Source organism: Copadichromis virginalis, linkage group LG3 (genome assembly GCF_057382275.1).
Source record: "Copadichromis virginalis isolate Kocher_CV1m ecotype Utaka linkage group LG3, C_Virginalis_male_GT1.1, whole genome shotgun sequence".
NCBI classification, from domain to species: domain Eukaryota; kingdom Metazoa; phylum Chordata; class Actinopteri; order Cichliformes; family Cichlidae; genus Copadichromis; species Copadichromis virginalis.
Window position 1 is genome coordinate 15297776 of NC_140620.1, and position 20680 is coordinate 15318455.

Consider the following 20680-nt stretch of genomic DNA (forward strand, 5'->3'; position numbering starts at 1 on the left):
TTTAATCAAGATTCATTCATCAATGGAAATATTAAGCAAGTATTAAAGACTCTTGTCTCTCGGCCTATGACTGCTGGGATTGGCTCCAGTGCCCTCGCGATCCCAAAAAGGATAAGCAGAAGCAAATCGATGAATCTTTACTTTCTTCCATTTCTGCAATATTATTAAGAGTAGAAATATCCTGTCTGAGTGATGCTGAAAAACTCGTTCATGCATTTATTACTTCAAGTCTGGACTATTGCAATTGGTTATTATCAGGATGTTCTTTTTTGCCTTGGGACATAGGTAGGATGTGATTGCTGCTGTTTTATCCATGTGTGGATGCACATGCCCAGCTCCCAAATTGTACCCAAATTCTGTACCTCCCTCCATCCAACCATACACTTCTTTGGGTTTGCCATAAGCCCTGCCTGCCTAAGGTTCTCTGGGACCGTGACCAACCACTGCACATGCTCCACCACTATGAATCACTATGAATGACAACATCATCGAGGTAGGAAACAGCATAAGCAGTGTGAGGACGCAGCTGTCACTCCAGCACGTGCTGGAAAATGGCCGCGGCTTCAAACAAGCCAAACGGAAGTGTGACAAATTGGTACAAACCATAAAGAGTGGAGAAAGACGTTTTTGATGATAATAATAATAGAGGCAGCACGGTGGCACGATGGTTAGCACTGTTGCCGCACAGCAAGAAGGTCCTGAGTTCAATTCCAACATCAGGCCGGGGTCTTTCTGTGTGGAGTTTGCATGTTCTCCCCGTGTTTGCGTGGGTTCTCTCCGGGTACTCCGGCTTCCTCCCACCGTCCAAAGACATGCAGCTTGTGGGGATAGGTTAATTGGAAAATCCAAATTGCCACTAGGTGTGAATGTGCGAGTGAATGTGAGTGTGAATGGTTGTCTGTCCCTGTGTGTTGGCCCTGCGACAGACTGGCGACCTGTCCAGGGTGTACCCCGCCTCTCGCCCTATGGCAGCTGGGATAGGCTGCAGCGCCCCCCGCGACCCTGAAAAGGATAAGCGAATGGATGGATGGATAATAATAATAATAATAATAATAATAAATGCATTTATACAGTGCTTTTGAGATTCACACACTGGTGGAGGTAAGCTACAGTTGTAGCCACAGCTGCCCTGGGGCAGACTGACTGCGAGGCTGCCATTACACGCCATCGGCCCCTCTGGCCATCACCAGTTTTTGTCTTTGGACTGTGCAGACAAGGGAATCTGCCAGTAGGCATTGGTTAAATCCAGCATCATAAACAACCAAGGAGTGCTTATAAAGTCCAGGTCAACCTTTGGCATGGGATAAGCATCAAACCATGAGACCTTGTTCACTTTGTGATAATCATCAAAGAACCGTATAAAACTATGTGCTCACTTCTTAATTACCTTGAAGTACCTTAAACACAACCGGCCCCTCTCAAAACCTGGGACAACTCATCTGGCAAACAGATAAGCATAGGAGACCAAACACTGAGGAACAAATCCTCACTTCATCCTATGATAACAGCATTTTCACCATTTCAGCCAATTCCTTTTTTCACAATTTGTCTCTTCTGCTCAGGCAACCTGTTAGGCCATGGACACACTTTCATGCCAGGCTGCATTTCAAGAAGGTGCACAACACATCTGCAAACTGCTGTTGCAATGAAGGAACAACAGCTTTATTGGAATGTGTGAGATGTTAGTCACAAAGCATTTTAAACATACTCTCTGTTCAGTGTGAGTCTCCTCCTCTGACAAACCTCCACATGTACCACTGAAAACAGTTAAATTAGTTTGAATCGGAAACAAACTACTTGTTCTGAGACCAATTCTTTGTTTTTCACACCAAACTATTTAATAAGACAAACTTTACACAGAGTTAATCAAATATAACTAATGCTTTAACATTATCAGGATTTCATAATAAAAACTACACGTTCCATCTGAACTCTGTGGAGCCTGATCTCAAGTCCAACTCTGAAACCAGAAGAGGATCTTTCTCTCTCTTCAGAGTCATTGTGATCCAGTGATTTCAGTCCTGCATGATCAGGCTGATGTTTGCACAGAGCAGATAATGAAGTGAATGTTTTTGCACATTGGTAACAGTGAAACAGTTTATTTACAGTGTGGGATCGTTTGTGTTCGGAGTATGAACTGAGATTCCTGAAGCTCTTGTCACACTGGTCACAGCTGAAGTTCACTTCCATGTGTGTACGTTCATGTTTGTTACGATGACCTGATTGTGAGAAGCTTTTGTCACAGTGTCTGCACTTGCATGGTGTCTCTCTTGTGTGGATTCACTTATGATTGTTCTTTAAGCTCACGTGCAGTGGTGAAGGATGACCCACACTAGTCACAGGTGTGCTTTTTGACCCCAATGTGGAAGAGTTCGTGTATTTTTAATGTACTTGGTGTGTGGAAGCCTCTTCCACATTCTTTGCAGTAGTTCATTTTGTCTCCAGTGTGTCTACGTTGATGTGGTTTTAGGTCCCGTTGATGATTGGAAGTTTTTCCACAAAGGTCACAGAGAAACTCTTTCCCACCACCACAGTTTTCATAATAAAAACTAGAGATGGACCGATCCGATATTACGTATCGGTATCGGTCCGATACTGACCTAAATTACTGGATCGGATATCGGAGAAAAATAAAAAATGTAATCCGATCCATTAAATATCACGAAAGCACCTCACAAAACTTGCGACACGCCGTAACTCACCTCAGAACGTTAGCACGTCGGAGCAGTATGCATCACGTGATACAGCGGCTGTGGCATGCGGGACCTGTCAGTGGTCTGGATAGCATTTGGAGCTTCGCTAGCAACCCGGCATTTCATCTCCGACAAAGTTATCCCCGAGAGAAGTAAAGCAAGTGTGTAAGTCCATCTCTGAATGTTTGTAAAGCATTCCTGCGTTAAGCTTAACAAACGATATATGGAGCGACTGCCTCTTCTTGCTGCTACTTCAATCATGAAACTGCTTAATGATCAGCTGATCGGCTTTTCTGTCCCGAGTCCGTCTCTCTTGTTTGATTTTGGCCGACTTTGCACCAGAAGGAGGAAACCAGCGGCTGAACAACAGCAGCACGTTTAAGCTTGATCAGCTGTTGTTAGAATTTATTTAATATTACTTTCTACACCAGGATCTTTTTCTACGTAGCTGACGCTGGTAACTGTGCAGGGGCGGATCTAGCAAAGTTTAGCCAGGGGGGCCGATAGGGCATTAACAGGGAAAAGGGGGCAAAAAGACATATTTTTCTTTCTTATTCTCATTTAAAATGTCTAGCTTTTAATAAATAATTATCTGACACCCAAAGTTTTAATTTGATGTAAAATGAATAGAAGTCAATTACTGTATATAGTAACTATTAAGTCTAATATACCCTCATAAGCTATAGTACTTTTTCCTTTGGGAAGGTACCATCTGTGCAGTCTGCAATTTTGTTGAAGAAAGATGTTGAATCTATTTAATATTTCTTGAAAAATAATTGATTTCTGTGCATTTTTTTTCACACTGCATCAAATTAAGGTTGATTACGTCGATTAAGCATCATGAGGTGGCGCGTGAGGGGTGGTTCCCTATTTTTTATTTATTTATTTTTGTTGTTGCTGGGAGTTGGAACCATATTAGTTAGGTTGCTTAATATTTATGCTAAGTACTCTTTAAAATACCAGAATAGGGAGGATGGTGTAGGTTTAAGTTTATTAGATTGATCAGTATTGCTGAACTATGAAATATTTTTTTTTGCATTGAGGTATAACAGAATAGCTTTAGTATAGTTGTTGTTTTAAACTTGAGTATGAACTTACACAAAATGCAGCAAGATATTTAAAAAACAGTTTTGTTGATTAAAAAACACTATATCGGATTCAAATCGGTATCGGCAGATATCCAAATTTATGATATCGGTATCGGTATCGGACATAAAAAAGTGGTATCGTGCCATCTCTAATAAAAACTACAGATTCCATCTGAACTCTGTGGAGTTTACTGATGAGACTTGTTCCAAATAATCAGGTTAGAATTACAGGGTAAAAAAAATCAAATACATATCTCACAGTAACTGCACTTGTAGAGTTACTTTCTGGTGTGGATCTGTTGGTGTTTATTCAGGTGATGTGGAGATTTAAAAGTCTTCTCACACAGGTCACATTTATAAGGTCTCTCCTCAGTGTGGATAAACATGTGTTGTTTTAACTGTGCGTCTGTTGCAAACAGTTTCCCACACTGATCACAGCAGTAAACATCATTTCCAGTGTGAATCCGTAGGTGACTATTTCGGTTGTGTTTGTCGTTGAAAGTTTTTCCACAAAAGTCGCAGCTGTACGCCTTAATTCCAGAGTGGGTAACTAGATGCTTCTGCAAGTGGCCATTTTGAGCAAAAGCTTTACCACACAAGCCACAGATGTACTCTTTAACTCCACTGTGAATGAGTTGGTGTTTTTTTAAGCCTCCAGCCCGTCTAAAAGAATTTCCACACAAGTTACAGCTGTACGGTTTTACTCCACTGTGGATGACATGATGTGATTTTAAGTCTTTAGCTTGGGTAAAAGTCTTTCCACACAAGTCGCAGCTGTATGCTTTAACGCCACTGTGGATGAGTCGGTGTCTTTGTAAGCCTCCAGCCTGGGTAAAAGACTTTCCACACAAGTCACAGCTGTAAGGTTTAACTCCACTGTGGATGAGTTGGTGCGTCTTCAAGCCTCCAGCCCGTGAAAAAGACTTTCCACACAAGTAACAGCTGTACGCTTTAACTCCACTGTGGATGAGTTGGTGTTTTTTTAAGCCTCCAGCCTCGGTGAAAGACTTTCCACACAAGTCACAGCTGTACGCTTTAACTCCACGGTGGATGAGTTGGTGTCTTTTTAGGCTTTCAGACCAGGTAAAATCCTTCCCACACTCATCACAGCTGTAAGGTTTAACTCCACTGTGGATGAGTTGGTGTAATTTTAAGCTTCCAGCCCGGTTAAAAGACTTTCCACACAAGTCACAACTGTAAGGTTTAAGTCCACTGTGGATGAGTTGGTGTTTTTTTAAGCTTCCAGCCTGAGTAAAAGATTTTCCACACTCACCACAGCTGTAAGGTTTAACTCCACTGTGGATGAGTTGGTGTATTTTTAGGCCGTCATTCCGAGTAAAATCCTTCCCACACTCATCACAGCTGTATGTTTTCTCTCCCTTTCTTCTGTGAGGTTTGTCGGCCTCCTGAGAGCACTGTTTTTCCGCCTCACGTTGGTCCTGCAGTGACAGAGATACAAACAGAGGCAGTGAGTGAAATGCAGTCGTGGAACAAACTGTAACTCCCTCCATTAGTGGAATTTAATGTGACAACAAACACATTGTTGGTGTATTTCCAACACCTTCTGGTGATAGTGTCACATTACAATGATGTGCAATGAGAGTTGTAATGAAAATGACATTATTGAAGAAATACTGATAAGTGGAGAAAATCTTTTACTTCATAAAAAGTTTTGAGTTCAACAGATGATATTGTTGTTTCAATATGTGCTGATAAAATATGATCTTTGTATTTTCTTCTAACTTCAGTGGTTTTTGGTTGTGAATGTAGAGTCTGTATATATGGAGGAGCCCAGGATGGAAAAGATAAAGCTGCTGTTAACGTGTTTTAAAAACCAACCAGCTGTGCACACAGTTTCAATAACAGTGTAACTGTGATACTTTTCTCACCTTCTGTATTGAAGTCATTGTTTCCTCTGTAGTGGCTGAGCTGAGTCCAAATGGCTGAAATTGTTCCTATGCTGCACCACCAGACTCTTGTCCTCCTGTTACTCAGCTGGGACACAAAAACTATTTAGACGTATTTTATCCCTGACAAAAAGAAGCAGAGCAAATAAAAATTACTACACTCCTCAGTGACAACAGTACCTATAAAGCTTCAAGGTAAAACCCCAGAAGCAACTACAAATAGAAAGTCATCAGTTGCATACAAGAACTTGAAAGGTAAAAAGCCACTGACTGTCCTGTATGTCACCGCCTTTAGCCAGGGGATGCTACACCCTGTATATATGTCAATATTACATAGTTCCACAAAGGAGTCCCGCTCAGACTCATTGGTAGCAGTATAAACTCAGCCAACTACAACATTTCCAAGCACCTCATTACCATCCTAGCTCCCCGTGGATGGTAATGAGGTTTTCAAAAAACATTTCAAAAATCACACAACAGCTGTATGTTAGAATTTATTCAGAAATCTCGCAGTCAGAACATGCTATATCATGCTTGGGTAACTAGCAAAACTAGCAAGCTAACCTCCTGCTAACTCGTTTACCGCATTAAATGTAATAAATTCTGTTTTCATGAATGCCTGGATGTTAAACTTCATAGTTACACCTGGTAAAGCACCAATGCTGATCTTTTTTATTAAAGATGAAATAATTTAGACAGTTTTAAACTCTCAGTGATGCCGCAGTGTTTGTTTAACTTTGGGACCTGAAATGGTTTAGGACCCAGATTATTCCCAGATTTGCGAGCACCTTAGTCGGACAAATCCGGGAATAACGATGGCCCGCTTGTATGTTCTACAAAAAAAAAGTGCTTTGTTGTGTATCTGACTGACAAACACAAAACCAGTCAAGTGGCACCATTTTTACAAACCAATTCTGATTCATCCGTTTCACTCAACAATCCACTTTCCTCCGGTTCTCATTCAACGCTGCTGCCGTGCTTTTTCGGCCATGTGTGTATGAACACAAAGGCACTGTGCATGCGCGTTTTACCCATATTCTATCGCGATATTTCATTTTCTTATTGTTGCCTAACAATGCATTACTGTGAACGGCCCAGCCCTACCTTCAAGTTACACACTATGAAAGGCAACAACAAGTTTAATATTCAGAAACCTAAAGTATGTATCAGCAGCAGAATGGAGCTAAAAATAAATGTTTGTTTCAGTTTTATGAAGCTTTGAGTATTTTGGATTAGTAGTACTAACTATTAATGTTTGTTAAAGGTGCAGAATTCTGTGATCAGTGGAAAGGCCAGGCTTGCATGTACAGATGAGCAACGCAGGTGGAATGCAGGGACAGCAAAGAACCTTGAACCTAAACGTCTAAGCCAGATAAACTTCAGACATCACAGGGCAGAGCAGCAGTACGATGTGAACTCCCGGACTGCAGTGACACAAACTCTCCCTAACCCACCATATCACCTTACACATCAAGACTTTATTGACAGCGTTAGCAAAGCACAAGTGGAGCCACTTTTCCTCCTCAAGAACACATTGATTGGAAAGTGTTACAGTGCCTCGCCATCTGCAGGTCCTCACCGCAACAGTTAAGTTGATGAGTAATTCTTTCAGCCACACCAAGCACATAAGCACTTACAAACTAAGCTGTATTCCATGCAGGGCATTCTACCAGGCATATATTCAAGTTTCTGAAAAGCAAGCAGAACAATTACAAGAAGAAACAAAAGAGCAAAGTGCATCTGATTTGTGGCACAACTGTAGGAAACTCAGACTTACAGCAAGCTCTGCTAAAAAAAGTTCCAGTACGTGCCACCACAAAAAATGACAAATTTTTATCTGAGCACATGTACCCTTCTTTTCGTGGGAATTATGAAACAAACTATGGTAAATAAAATGAAGAGCTTGTCATCAGCTGAAAGAACAGGGTATGAACATCCTTCACATGGGTAGTGTTATCAGCATCCAGGAGCCATGGCTCTCTGCGAGTCCTGACGGGGTCATTGACTCAGATGTGCTTCAAGAAATAAAATGTCCTGTGCCAACTTATTCTTCAATCACGGAGTAGCTTACCCAGAAATGCAGCGATATCAAACTGGTAGATGGAGAGCTGCAGCTGCAGAAAACTGGCAGAAGAGGCTATTACATGCAAGTGCAACTTACAATGTTTTGCACAGGGCTCAAGACTGCCACACTTGTGATCTGAACACCTAGTGAGCATGTTTCATTTACAGTGCAATATCATAAACCATTTTTTCATTCTAAAAAAAGTCACAAATGTTGGTATTTTTGCAAAGGTTGCCTTTAAAATTTTTACCTGAGTTTTCATGCAGTTGCAAGCGCTTTAAATGAATGATAAAATAATTGCCTCTAATAACTCTGTTAACATGTTCTGCATAAACACAAACCTAAGACCTTTACAGCCCTTGGGGCTAATCTCTCTGGGACAATTAAATGAAGCCATATATAGTTTTGGCAGCATGTGGCTGGTGTTAATTACTAACCATGGGTGTAAACTTTCATTAAAATTGAGACTTTGCTGCTAATAACCAGCTAGTGCTGATACTAACGCCATTCACCATAGGCTATTATTTAGAAAAAGTATTTTCGTGATTAATTTGTGTGATTAAAATGTGAAACTGTGGCAAACCACATTTAGACTTTCACTTACCGGTGTTGTGCCAAAAGATGATCGCCTGCCTAAAACTGACTTCCAATGTTTCCGTTAGGGCTGCTCAATTAATCTAATTTTAATCACGATTACGATCTGGGCTTTCAACGATCATTAAAAATGACTGAGCCGATTATTAGCCCCTCCCTCATTTATCCGCGACACCTTAAAGGCCGGTCCGTGAAAATATTGTCGGGCATAAACCGGTCCGTGGCGCATAAAAGGTTGGAGACCGCTGATTAAGAGCACCCGAGGGAAGCTCGGAAAGCTAAGCAGAAGTTATTTGGAGAGGAGAGTGACTGCCGTTGGCTGAAAAGACAGGTAAAAAAAAACTTCAGTGGTGTTGCACACTATTTTATATTATTTTTTAAAGTCATTGTTAACCCTTTAAAGCCGGTCAGAGCAGCACGCTCCGTTTTGTGTAACTATTTTTTAAATCCCTGAAGAACCCTGAACCGTGTAAGCTAGCGCAAAAATTTGTTTTGCATATGAAACCGGAGGAGTTGTACTTACATGTTGTGCCATCAGCTTGCCCTCGGTCACGGTTGCCTTCCACATAAAGCTTTGCAAAAATTGCATAAAAAGCGCTTGCAGGAACAAAAACATAATATTCCAGAAACACGCTTTGCCGATCCGATCAGCTGTTCGTAACACTTCCCACAGTGAAACAGAGGTCAGCGCGAACTATCACATGTCCGCCATTTCCTGGCCGAAACCGGAAGTGACGTCATTTTCGCAGAAATTGTAGTTTTTTACTTGTAGGCCTTAAAAGCCTATACTGGTCATGTTTGATTTTTCTGAATAGTTTCTGGGATGCTTAGAACTCGAATTGCACTGCTGGAAATAGTTTATTTTAATGCACCTGCTGTTTTCTTTGCAAATTTGCATCATAGGATTGTTTTTTTGTTTTTCCTGCAGTATATAAAAATTGGTGTATCTCCAAAATAAAACTATGAAGACACTCAAAATAAGTTTCCTGTTATTGTAAACTATTTTTTGCAACTTTTTTGTATTTAAAGCTTTGAGGGATAAGCCTCTTAAATTTCTCCAAGTAGAAATATATGTAAAATATACAAAAAACGATTTTCAATTTTTTTTGTAGTTTATTGCACTTTTTTGCAATTAATGTAGTTACTATGGACTTAATGCATACATATTATTAAAATATGGGCTATAACAGTTGTATAGCAACTTGAAATGCTCCCACAAATGGCACTACAGCATGTAAAAATATAATATAAGCTCTGGCGGACTTGGTTCTATAGTAGGTCTTAAAGGGTTAAATAAATATCGTCAAATAATCGAGATCTCAATTTCAGTGAAAATAATCGTGATTATCATTTTTGCCATAATCGAGCAGCCCTAGTTTCTGTGTATTTTTTATGTGTAATATCTTTACGTATGTTGGTAAATAGACTTCGGTGAACAGCATTTACAAAGGGGTTGTATATAGAACTCAAAAATTATCTGTTTTTTCAAGTATCTTTACAACTCTGTGTTATTGTACTTACATTATAACCAATCCGGTCCTTTATCCCACTTAACATATTTTTTCAGAACTATTGTAATATTTGCTGCCATTTCTGCTGTCCTCTTGGCCAACTTACTCTTACAGAAGACATTTTTAATGTTAATGACATTTTTTTAACTGCATAAATAAAGGTTATATAAAAGTCGCTGCCAAAAGCTGATTGCGCCTTCTACCTTGTTACACGAATGTTGTTTGTGGCTCAGTATGACTTTGTGTCATCCATTAGGGATGCATTTGACATATGTTTCACATATTATAGCCCAACAAGTTACTTATAGCAGTTTAAAAACGAGTAAACACTTTTTGGCAAATACCGGAAATCAGTTTTTGGCAGACAATCACTTTTTGGCACAACACCGGGTACAGATTCTGTGTTTTTGTTCGTGTTACTGGAAGCTGTCACACTCAAAGTGGTCCAAGTGAGTAAATGGTAAATGGCCTGTATTTGTATAGCGCTTTTAGTAGTCCCCCCTAGGGACCCCTTTACACACCCAGGCATCAACCCATTCACACACACATTCACACACTGGTGGAGGCAAGCTACAGTTGTAGCCACAGCTGTCCTGGGGCAGACTGACAGAAGCGAGGCTGCCATATCGTGCCATCGGCCCTTCTGGCCAACACCAGTAGGCGGTAGGTGAAGTGTCTTGCCATAGGACACAACGACCGAGACTGTCCAAGCCGGGGCTCAAACCGGCAACCTTCCGATTACAAGGCGAACTCCCAACTCTTGAGCCCCAATAGCTTTCTTCTTTTCTTTCTTTCTTTTCTTTGGTGGTCATAGCCCAGATAAAGCTCCGGGTCGGGGTGTTGCTCTGTGGGCTTTTTATCGATAAAACGAAAGGAGCAAACATAAATTCTCTTTGGAGGGTGTTTGAGTCTTAAAGCTGCCAGCCACGCTAGTTTCCCCATCCTCCTTCCTCGGCATAGAGTGCAGTGCGTAGGGCGGTGGGCACGGACAGGCCTTTCTAAGTTGTTGATGCTCAAGGCAAAATGTTTCTAATTCGTTTTTCAGTTTCCTTGAAGTAACAATGCTGGGACCTTCCTGCACTCTTGGTGGCGCTGTCACTTGGTGTTCGCTCGCTCTGCGGTAGAGTATCACTTCCTGTTCCTGCTCAAACACAGTGGTGTTTCTGAGTAGCTTATTTGCTTAGCAATTTAATTAACAACTTTTAAATACATTCTTTTTTCAGCCGAAGACAGCGTAGGCCCCGCTAGCTGTTCCCCGGCAGACCCCAAGCAGCTGGGGAAAAAGGGCAGCTGGGTGACGGTGAGGAGGAAGCATAGTCCTAAACAGAAGCCCCAGGTACACCACCAACCCGTTCATGTGTCTAACCGTTTTTCCCCACTCTGCGACACACCCGCCGGGAGTCAAACTCTGGTAATTGGTGATTCTGTTCTCAGACATGTGAAGCTAGAGACACCGGCAACCATAGTCAATTGTCTTCCAGGGGCCAGAGCAGGCGACATTGAAGGAAATTTAAAACTGCTGGCTAAGGGTAAACGTAAATTCAGTAAAATCATAATTCACGTCGGCAGTAATGACACCCGGTTACGCCAATCGGAGGTCACTAAAATCAATATTGAATCGGTGTGCAACTTTGCCAAAACAATGTCGGACTCTGTAGTTTTCTCTGGTCCCCTCCCCAATCAAACCAGGAGTGACATGTTTAGCTGCATGTTCTCCTTAAATTGCTGGCTGTCTGATTGGTGTCCCAGAAACGATGTGGGCTTCATAGATAATTGGCAAACCTTCTGGAGGAAACCTGGTCTTGTTAGGAGAGACAGCATCCATCCCACTTTGGATGGAGCAGCTCTCATTTCTACAAATATGGACAAATTTATTAAACCCCCCAAAATATGACTATCCAGAGTTGGGACCAGGAAGCAGAGTTGCAGTCTTACACGCCTGTCTGCAGCTTCTCTCCTCTTGCTACCCCCCCAAAAACCCATCTCCATAGAGACTGTGTCAGCTTCCAAAAAGACAAAAGACAAACTAAAATCCAGCAACAAACAACTTAAACATAAACAATTACAAAGAAAGAACAATACGGTATCCACATCTGAACCAAAGAGTAAAACAGTGAAATGTGGATTATTAAATATTAGGTCTCTCTCCTCCAAGTCTCTGTTAGTACATGACTTAATAATTGATTATTTTGATTATTGAATTGATTATACAAATTTTATTTACTCTTTCTTACAGAAACCGGGTTGCAGCAGGATGATTATGTTAGTTTAAATGAATCAACACCCCCGAGTCATTCTAACTACCAGAAATCTCGAAGCACAGGCCGAGGGGGCGGTGTGGCAGCAATTTTTCACACCAGCCTATTAATTAATGAAAGACCAAGACAGACTTTTAATTCATTTGAAAGCCTGATGCTTAACATTGTCCACCCGTGCTGTGAAACTCAGAAACCAGTCTTACTTGTTATCATCTATTGTCCACCTGGGCCTTACACAGCGTTTCTGTCTGATTTCTCAGACTTTATATCTAATTTAGTTCTGAGCTCAGATAAAATAATTATTGTGGGTGATTTTAACATCCATGTAGATGCTAAAAATGACAGCCTTAACATGGCATTTAATCTGTTATTAGACTCAATTGGTTTCTCTCAAAATGTAAAAGAACCCACCCACCACTTTAATCACACTCTAGATCTTGTTTTAACATATGGCATAGAAACTGAACATTTAACAGTGTTTCCTGAAAACCCTCTCCTGTCTGATCATTTCCTGATAACATTTACATTTACAATAATTGATTACACAGCGGTGGAGAGTAGACTTTATCAAAGTAGATGTCTTTCTGAAAGCGCTGTAACTAAGTTTAAGAATATAATCCACCCACTGTTATCATCTTCAATGCCCTGTACCAACACAGAGCAGAGCAGCTATCTGAACGCTACAGAGGTCGATTATCTTGTTAATAATTTCACCTCCTCACTACGTACGACTCTGGATACTGTAGCTCCAGTGAAAACTAGGGTTTCTAATCAGAAGTACCTGACTCCGTGGTATAATTCTCAAACACGTACCCTAAAGCAGATGACTCATAATCTGGAGAGGAAATGGCGTGTCACAAATTTAGAGGATCATCATTTAGCCTGGAGAAATAGTTTGCTGCTTTATAAGAAAGCCCTCCGCAAAGCCAGAACATCTTACTATTCATCACTGATTGAAGAAAATAAAAACAACCCCAGGTTTCTCTTCAGCACTGTAGCCAGGCTGACAAAAAGTCAGAGCTCTTTTGAGCCAGCCATCCCTTTAACATTAACTAGTAATGACTTCATGAACTTCTTCACAAATAAAATTTTTATCATTAGAGAAAAAATTACCAATAATCATCCCACAGATGTAATATTATCTACAGCTACTCTTAGTACCATTGATGTTAAGTTAGACTCTTTTTCTCCAATTGATCTTTCTGAGTTAACTTCAATAATTACTTCCTCCAAACCATCAACGTGTCTTTTAGACCCCATTCCTACAAAACTGCTCAAAGAAGTCCTGCCATTAATTAATTGTTCGATCTTAAATATGATCAACCTATCTCTAATAATCGGCTATGTACCACAGGCCTTCAAGCTGGCTGTAGTTAAACCTTTACTCAAAAAGCCATCTCTAGACCCAGCAGACTTAGCTAATTATAGGCCAATCTCCAACCTTCCTTTCATATCAAAAATCCTTGAAAGAGTAGTTGTCAAACAGCTAACAGATCATCTGCAGAGGAATGGTTTATTTGAAGAGTTTCAGTCAGGTTTCAGAGCTCATCACAGCACAGAAACAGCTTTAGTGAAGGTTACAAATGATCTTCTTATGGCCTCTGACAGTGGACTCATCTCTGTGCTTGTCCTGCTAGACCTTAGTGCAGCATTCGATACTGTTGACCATAATATCCTATTAGAGCGATTAGAACATGCTATAGGTATTACAGGTACTGCACTGCAGTGGTTTGTATCATATCTATCTAATAGACTCCAATTTGTGCATGTAAATGGAGAGTCCTCGTCACACACTGAGATTAATTATGGAGTTCCACAGGGTTCAGTGCTAGGACCAATTCTGTTTACATTATACATGCTTCCATTAGGCAGTATCATTAGAAGACATAGCATAAATTTTCACTGCTATGCAGATGACACCCAGCTCTATCTGTCCATGAAGCCAGATAACACACACCAATGAGTTAAACTGCAGGCATGTCTTAAAGACATAAAGACCTGGATGGCCGCTAACTTTCTGCTTCTTAATTCAGATAAAACTGAGGTTTTTGTACTCGGCACTTGGAGTCATTTTTGACCAGGATATGTCCTTCAACGCACATATTAAACAAATACACTCAACAAAAATATAAACGCAACACCTTTGTTACTGCTCCCATTCCCCATGGGATGGACGTAGAGACCTAAAATTCATTCCAGATACACAATATAACCATCCCTCCCAAACAGTGGTCACAAATCAGTCCAAATGTGTGGTAGTGGGCACATCTGCTATATTGAGATAATCCATCCCACCTCACAGGTGTGCCACATCAGGATGCTGATCTGACATCATGAGTAGTGCACAGGTGTACCTTATACTGCCCACAACAAAAGGCCACCCTGGAATGTGCAGTTTTGTCTCACAGCAAAATGCCACAGATGCCACAAGCAATGAGGTAGCGTGCAATTGGCATGCTGACAGCAGGAATGTCAACCAGATCTGTTGCCCGTGCATTGAATGTTCATTTCTCAACCATAAGCCGTCTCCACAGGCGTTTCAGAGAATATGGCAGCACATCCAACCGGCCTCACAACCGCAGACCTCGTGTAACCACACCAGCCCAGGACCTCCACATCCAGCAGGTTCACCTCCAAGATCGTCTGAGACCAGCCACCCAGACAGCTGCTGGAACAATTGGTTTGCACAACCAAACAATTTCTGCACAAACTGTCAGAAACCGTCTCAGGGACGCTCAACTGCATGCACGTCATCCTCATCGGGGTCTTGACCTGACTCCAGCTCGTCGCCGTAACAGACTTGTGTGGGCAAATGCTCACATTCGATGGCGTCTGGCACGTTGGAGAGGTGTGCGCTTCACGGATGAATCATGGTTCACATTGTTCAGGGCAGAGGGCAGCTGAGAATGTCCCAGTTCTTGCATGGCCAGCATACTCACCGGAAATGTCACCCATTGAGCATGTTCGGGATGTGCTTGACCGGCGTATACGACAGCGTGTACCAGTTCCCACGAATATCCAACAACCTCGCACAGCCATTGAAGTGGAGTGGACCAACATTCCACAGGCCACAATTGACAATCTGATAGACTCCATGCGACGATGTGTTGCACTGCATGAGGCAAATGGTGGTCACACCAGATACTGACCGGTTCTGGGTCCCCAGACCCCCAATGGCGCAAAAAACTGCACATTCCAGGGTGGCCTTTTGTTGTGGGCAGTCTGAGGTACACCTGTGCACTATTCATGATGTCAGATCAGCATCCTGATGTGGCACACCTGTGAGGTGGGATGGATTATCTCAATATAGCAGATGTGCCCACTACCACACATTTGGACTGATTTGTGACCACTGTTTGGGAGGGATGGTTATATTGTGTATCTGGAATGAATTTTAGGTCTCTACGTCCATCCCATGGGGAATGGGAGCAGTAACAAAGGTGTTGCGTTTATATTTTTGTTGAGTGTATGTAAAACTGCTTTCTTCTATTTGCGCAACATCTCTAAAATTAGAAATATCCTGTCTCAGAGTGACGCAAAAAACTAGTTCATGCATTTATTACTTCCAGGCTGGACTACTGTAATTCATTATTATAAGGATGTCCAAAAAACTCACTGAAAAGCCTTCAGCTAATCCAAAATGCTGCAGCAAGAGTACTGACAGGGACTAGAAAGAGAGAGCATATTTCTCCTGTTTTGGCTTCCCTTCATTGGCTTCCTGTTAAATCCAGAATTGAATTCAAAATCCTGCTCCTCACATACAAGGTCTTAAATAATCAGGCCCCATCTTATCTTAATGACCTTGTAGTACCATATCACCCTATTAGAGCACTTCGCTCTCGCTCTGCAGGCCTACTTGTTGTTCCTAGAGTATTTAAAAGTAGAATGGGAGGGAGAGCCTTCAGTTTTCAGGCCCCTCTTCTGTGGAACCAGCTTCCAGTTTGGATTCAGGAGACAGACACTATCTCTACTTTCAAGATTAGGCTTAAAACTTTCTTTTTTGCTAAAGCATATAGTTAGGGCTGGACCAGGTGACCCTGAATCCTCCCTTAGTTATGCTGTAATAGACGTAGGCTGCCGGGGGATTCACATGAAGCATTGAGTTTTTCCTTTCCAGTCACCTTTCTCACTCACTATGTAATAATAGACCTCTTGTCATGGTCCGGAGTCTGCGACTCCGTGTTTATGTTTAGTTTATTAGTATTCTGTGGTTTTGGTTACCTTGGGTGTTTGTACTCTTCTGTTTCATGGTTCATGTTCCTATGTTCTGTGTCCCCCAGTCTGTGTTAAGCTGGTGTGTTATGTCATTGCGTGTATGTGTTTCCTGTTTTATTGTGAAGGTCTGCGTCTTATGTCTTATGTCATCTGTGTTGTTTCCGCTCGGTCTCCCTGCATCTCTCCATGTGTATTTCCCCGGATCTCTCTGCATCTTTGTTTCTGGTTGGTTTTGTTAGTTTCTGGTTGGTTTTGTTAGTTTTACCCAGTTTAGGTTTCCGGGTTCATGTTTTCCCACCATTGCTGTTAGTACCCACTCCTGTAAATAAATACTCACCTGCACCAGAGCTACCGCCTTTTTGGTCCTTTCTACAACTCCACACGGCTTGCCCCGGCAAACCGTGACAGTACGAACTAGCCACCATGGACCCAGCGGCAGTACATCCGTCCGAGGAACTCCGGGACGACGTTACGTATAACGTGGAGATTCTCCTCGGGCTGTGGCTTGAGAACCCTCCAGAGGAGCTTCGCCGCACCAAGAAAGTCGGCTACAACGGCTCTTTTCTGGCCTGCCATGGCTTCTAAGCTCGCTTCCTCCGACCATGCAGACTTTTCTCCGGCACACACCTCACCTCCTCTCAGCCACTCCTGCCTCGCTGCCCGACTCGCCGGATGTGATCTTGCCCGGCCCGTCGGAGCCGTCTGCGGGGAGGAAACGCAGATCGCGCCGCCAGCGCGCCACCCCACAGCCGGACGTTCGGGCTTCTAATGCGCCGGCTGTGGTGAGTGAGGACTTTTTTCCATTTTCGGACTGTGTGACTGTTCATTCAGGGGCGGTGTTCTGTGCGGCAGATGATATTGTGAACAGCATATCACCTGCTCAGCAGCCACTCTCAGCTCAGTTAGCTCCCCCGCAGCCACTCTCAGCTCAGTTTCCAGCGTCACCCTCAGTTCAGTTTCCAGCGTCACCCTCAGTTCAGTTTCCAGTGTCACCCTCAGTTCAGGCCCCCGTAGCTCCAGTGCCACCTGTAGCTCAGGCCCCCGTAGCTCAAATCAAATCAAATCAAATCACTTTTATTGTCACATCACATGTGCAGGCACACTGGCACAGCACATGCGAGTGAAATTCTTGTGTGCGAGCCCCACAAGCAACAGAGATGTGCAAACACAACAACACAAACGAGCAAAATACAAGAATGGCCAACCTGAAACTAATAAATATATGTACAATATATAATAGTGTATGCATTTCTGGATGTGTATACTAAATATTTTCCTACGTGTGTGTGTGTGTGTGTGTATACACATTTTTACAAATTAAATAGTAAAAAAAATAAATAAATAAAATAATAATAATAATAATAATAATAATAAAATATATAAAATATACAGAGTTGAATATGTGCAAAACAAGTGGCATTTATATACACTGTGGAGTGCATAATGTTGAAGTTCCAGTAGTGGAGGTGAGGTGTCTATGACGTGTTCAGCAGTCTGATGGCCTGGTGGAAGAAGCTGTCTCTCAGTCTGCTGGTTCGGGACCGGATGCTGCAGAACCTCCTTCCTGATGGAAGCAGTCTGAACAGTTTATGGCTGGGGTGACTGGAGTCCTTGATGATCCTCCCCGCTTTCCTCAGGCAGCGCTTCCTGTAGATGTCTTGGAGGGAGGGAAGCTCACCTCCAATTATCCGTTCAGAGCACCGCACTACTCGCTGGAGAGCTATGCAGTTGTAGGCGGTGCTGTTGCCATACCAGGTGGTGATGCATCCAGTGAGGATGCTCTCAATAGCACAGTGATAGAAGGGTCCTGAGGATGCGGGGGCTCATGCCGAATCTTTTCAGTCTCCTGAGAAAGAAGAGGCGCTGCTGCGCCTTCTTCACTGTTTTGTTTGTGTGTACTGACCACGTAAGATCCTCAGCCAGATGTACTCCAAGGAACCGGAAGCTGCTCACTCTCTCCACAGCAGCGCCGTTGATGGTGATGGGGGTGTGTACTTCTCTGCACCTCCGGAAGTCCACTATCAACTCCTTTTTCTTTGCGACGTTGAGGGTGAGATGGTTGTCTTGACACCAGTGGGTCAGGGCGCTGACCTCCTCCCTGTAAGCCGTCTCATCACCGTTGGTGATAAGACCCACCACTGTAGTGTCGTCCGCAAACTTCACAATGATGTTGGAGCTGTTAGTGGCTGTGCAGTCGTAGGTGTAGAGTGAGTACAGGAGAGGGCTCAGTACACACCCCTGTGGAGCACCAGTGTTCAGTGTGATGGGGGATGAGGTGATGCTGCCCAGTCTGACCACCTGGCGTCTGTCAGACAGGAAGCTAAGGATCCAGCTGCAGAGGGAGCTGCTCAGTCCTAGATCCTGCAGTTTCCTGTCCAGCTTCGAGGGAACGATGGTATTGAATGCTGAGCTGTAATCTACAAACAGCATTCTCACATACGTGTCTCTCTTCTCCAGGTGTGACAGGGCAGTGTGTAGTGTCAGGGCTATGGCATCATCAGTGGACCTGTTGTGGCGGTATGCAAACTGTAGAGGGTCCAGTGAGTCGGGTAGTGCAGAGCAGATGAAGTCCCTGACCAGCTTCTCGAAGCATTTGCTTACGATGGGGGTCAGGGCTACAGGTCGCCAGTCGTTCAATGAGGAGATGGTGGAGGATTTGGGTACAGGGACGATGGTGGCCATTTTGAAGCAGGCTGGGACTACAGACAGAGAGAGGGAAAGGTTGAAGATGTGTGTGAACACTCCAGCCAGCTGAGCCGCGCATGACCTGAGGACGCGGCCGGGAATCCCGTCCGGACCAGTAGCTTTGCGCGCGTTCACCTTCCTGAAGCACTTCCGCACATCCTCCTCAGACACAGTGTGCGCACTGACGTCATCCGCGGTGCGCACACTGTCCGGTCTCATGGTGTTCGCTGTGTCGAATCTAGCGTAGAATACGTTTAGATCCTCACACAGAGAGGCCATGGTCTGCGGTGTGCTGGTTTTCCCTCTAAAGTCTGCGATCGTGTTTAGTCCCTGCCACATACTCCGAGGGTTGTCAAACTGTTGCTCCACCCTGTCCCTGTACTCACGTTTGGCTGCTTTGATCGTCTTCCGGAGTTGGTAATGTGCGTGTTTGTAGTCCGATGTGTTCGCGGAGGCAAAGGCGGTGTTCCGTGCCGCGCGAACATATCCGTTAATCCAGGGTTTTTGATTTGGGAAGGATTTAACTGTTCTGGATGGGACGACATCTTCCACGCATTTCCTGATAAATCCACAGACTGAGTCTGTGTATTCATCAATGTCTCTGGCGGCCACGTGAAACATTTCCCAGTCCGCGTGATCAAAACAGTCCCGCAGCGCAGACTCCGATTGGTCCGTCCAACAGTGCACCGCCCTCCGGGTTGGAGCTTCCTGTTTCAGCTTCTGCCTGTAGGCGGGCAGGAGCAGGATGGAGCAGTGATCTGAGTGGCCGAATGGGGCGCGGGGGAGGGCTTTGTACGCATCCCGGAAAGAGGTGTAACAGTGGTCGAGTAGCCTGTTTCCACGTGTGTTAAAAAGGATGTGTTGATGGAGTTTTGGTGAGACTTTCTTCAGGTTTCCCTTATTAAAGTCTCCGGCTGTGATAAACGCTGCCTCTGGGTGTGCGGTTTCCTCACTGCTGATCGCGCTGTACAGTTCCCTGAGTGCAGGGTCAGTGTCGGCTTGTGGGGGAATGTAAACAGCCGTAATAATCACTGCTGTAAATTCCCTCGGTAGCCAGAATGGCTGGCACTTAATCATCAGGTACTCCAGGTCCGGTGAGCAGAAGGATTTGACCGGGTGCACGTTCGCATAATCACACCAGCTGTTGTTGATCATGAAACACACACCACCGCCTCTGCTTTTCCCAGTAAGATCCTGTGACCTGTCCGCGCGGTGCACGGAGAACCCCGGCAGTTGTATTGCGGAGTCCGGTACTTTGTCCGATAGCCAGGTTTCTGTGAGGCAGATCACGCAGCAGTCCCGCATCTCTCGCTGGAATGAGATCCGTGCCCGAAGCTCGCACAGCTTGTTCTCCAGAGACTGCACATTAGCCAGTAATAAACTGGGTAATGGTGGTCTGTAAGTGCGCCGTCTCAGTCGAACCAGAACGCCAGATCTTCTCCCTCTGCGTCGGCGTTTGCGGCCTCCAGGGCCAGAGAACAAAGGTGTCTCAGGTGAGATGAATGGGGGGTCTGCAAACGGAGCGTCCGTGTTGCAAAACTTGAACTCCGGAAAGTTATAAGAAAGACCGTCTTTTATGTCCAGTAAGGTTTGTCGGTCGTACACAAGGAGACAAGTGCTGCTCGTGAAAAAATAAAGGAAAAGTAAAATTAAACACAGAAGAA

The 20680-nt window shown here is 43.6% G+C and overlaps 1 long non-coding RNA gene and 1 pseudogene across 2 annotated transcripts in view; both read right to left on the bottom strand.

Moving 5' to 3' along the window:
* Positions 1 to 20680, bottom strand: part of LOC146713001 (uncharacterized) — a 209296-nt gene that overhangs the window by 131673 nt on the left and 56943 nt on the right. The window lies entirely within an intron of this gene.
* LOC146713006 (uncharacterized) overlaps positions 1813 to 20680 on the bottom strand; it is a 37604-nt pseudogene continuing 18736 nt past the window's right edge. Inside the window, exons 2-3 of the transcript XR_014917509.1 lie at positions 5671 to 5811; positions 1813 to 5220 (exon numbers count right to left, since the gene is read on the bottom strand). The product of XR_014917509.1 is annotated as an uncharacterized LOC146713006 (transcript). The remainder of the gene's footprint in view (positions 5221 to 5670; positions 5812 to 20680) is intronic.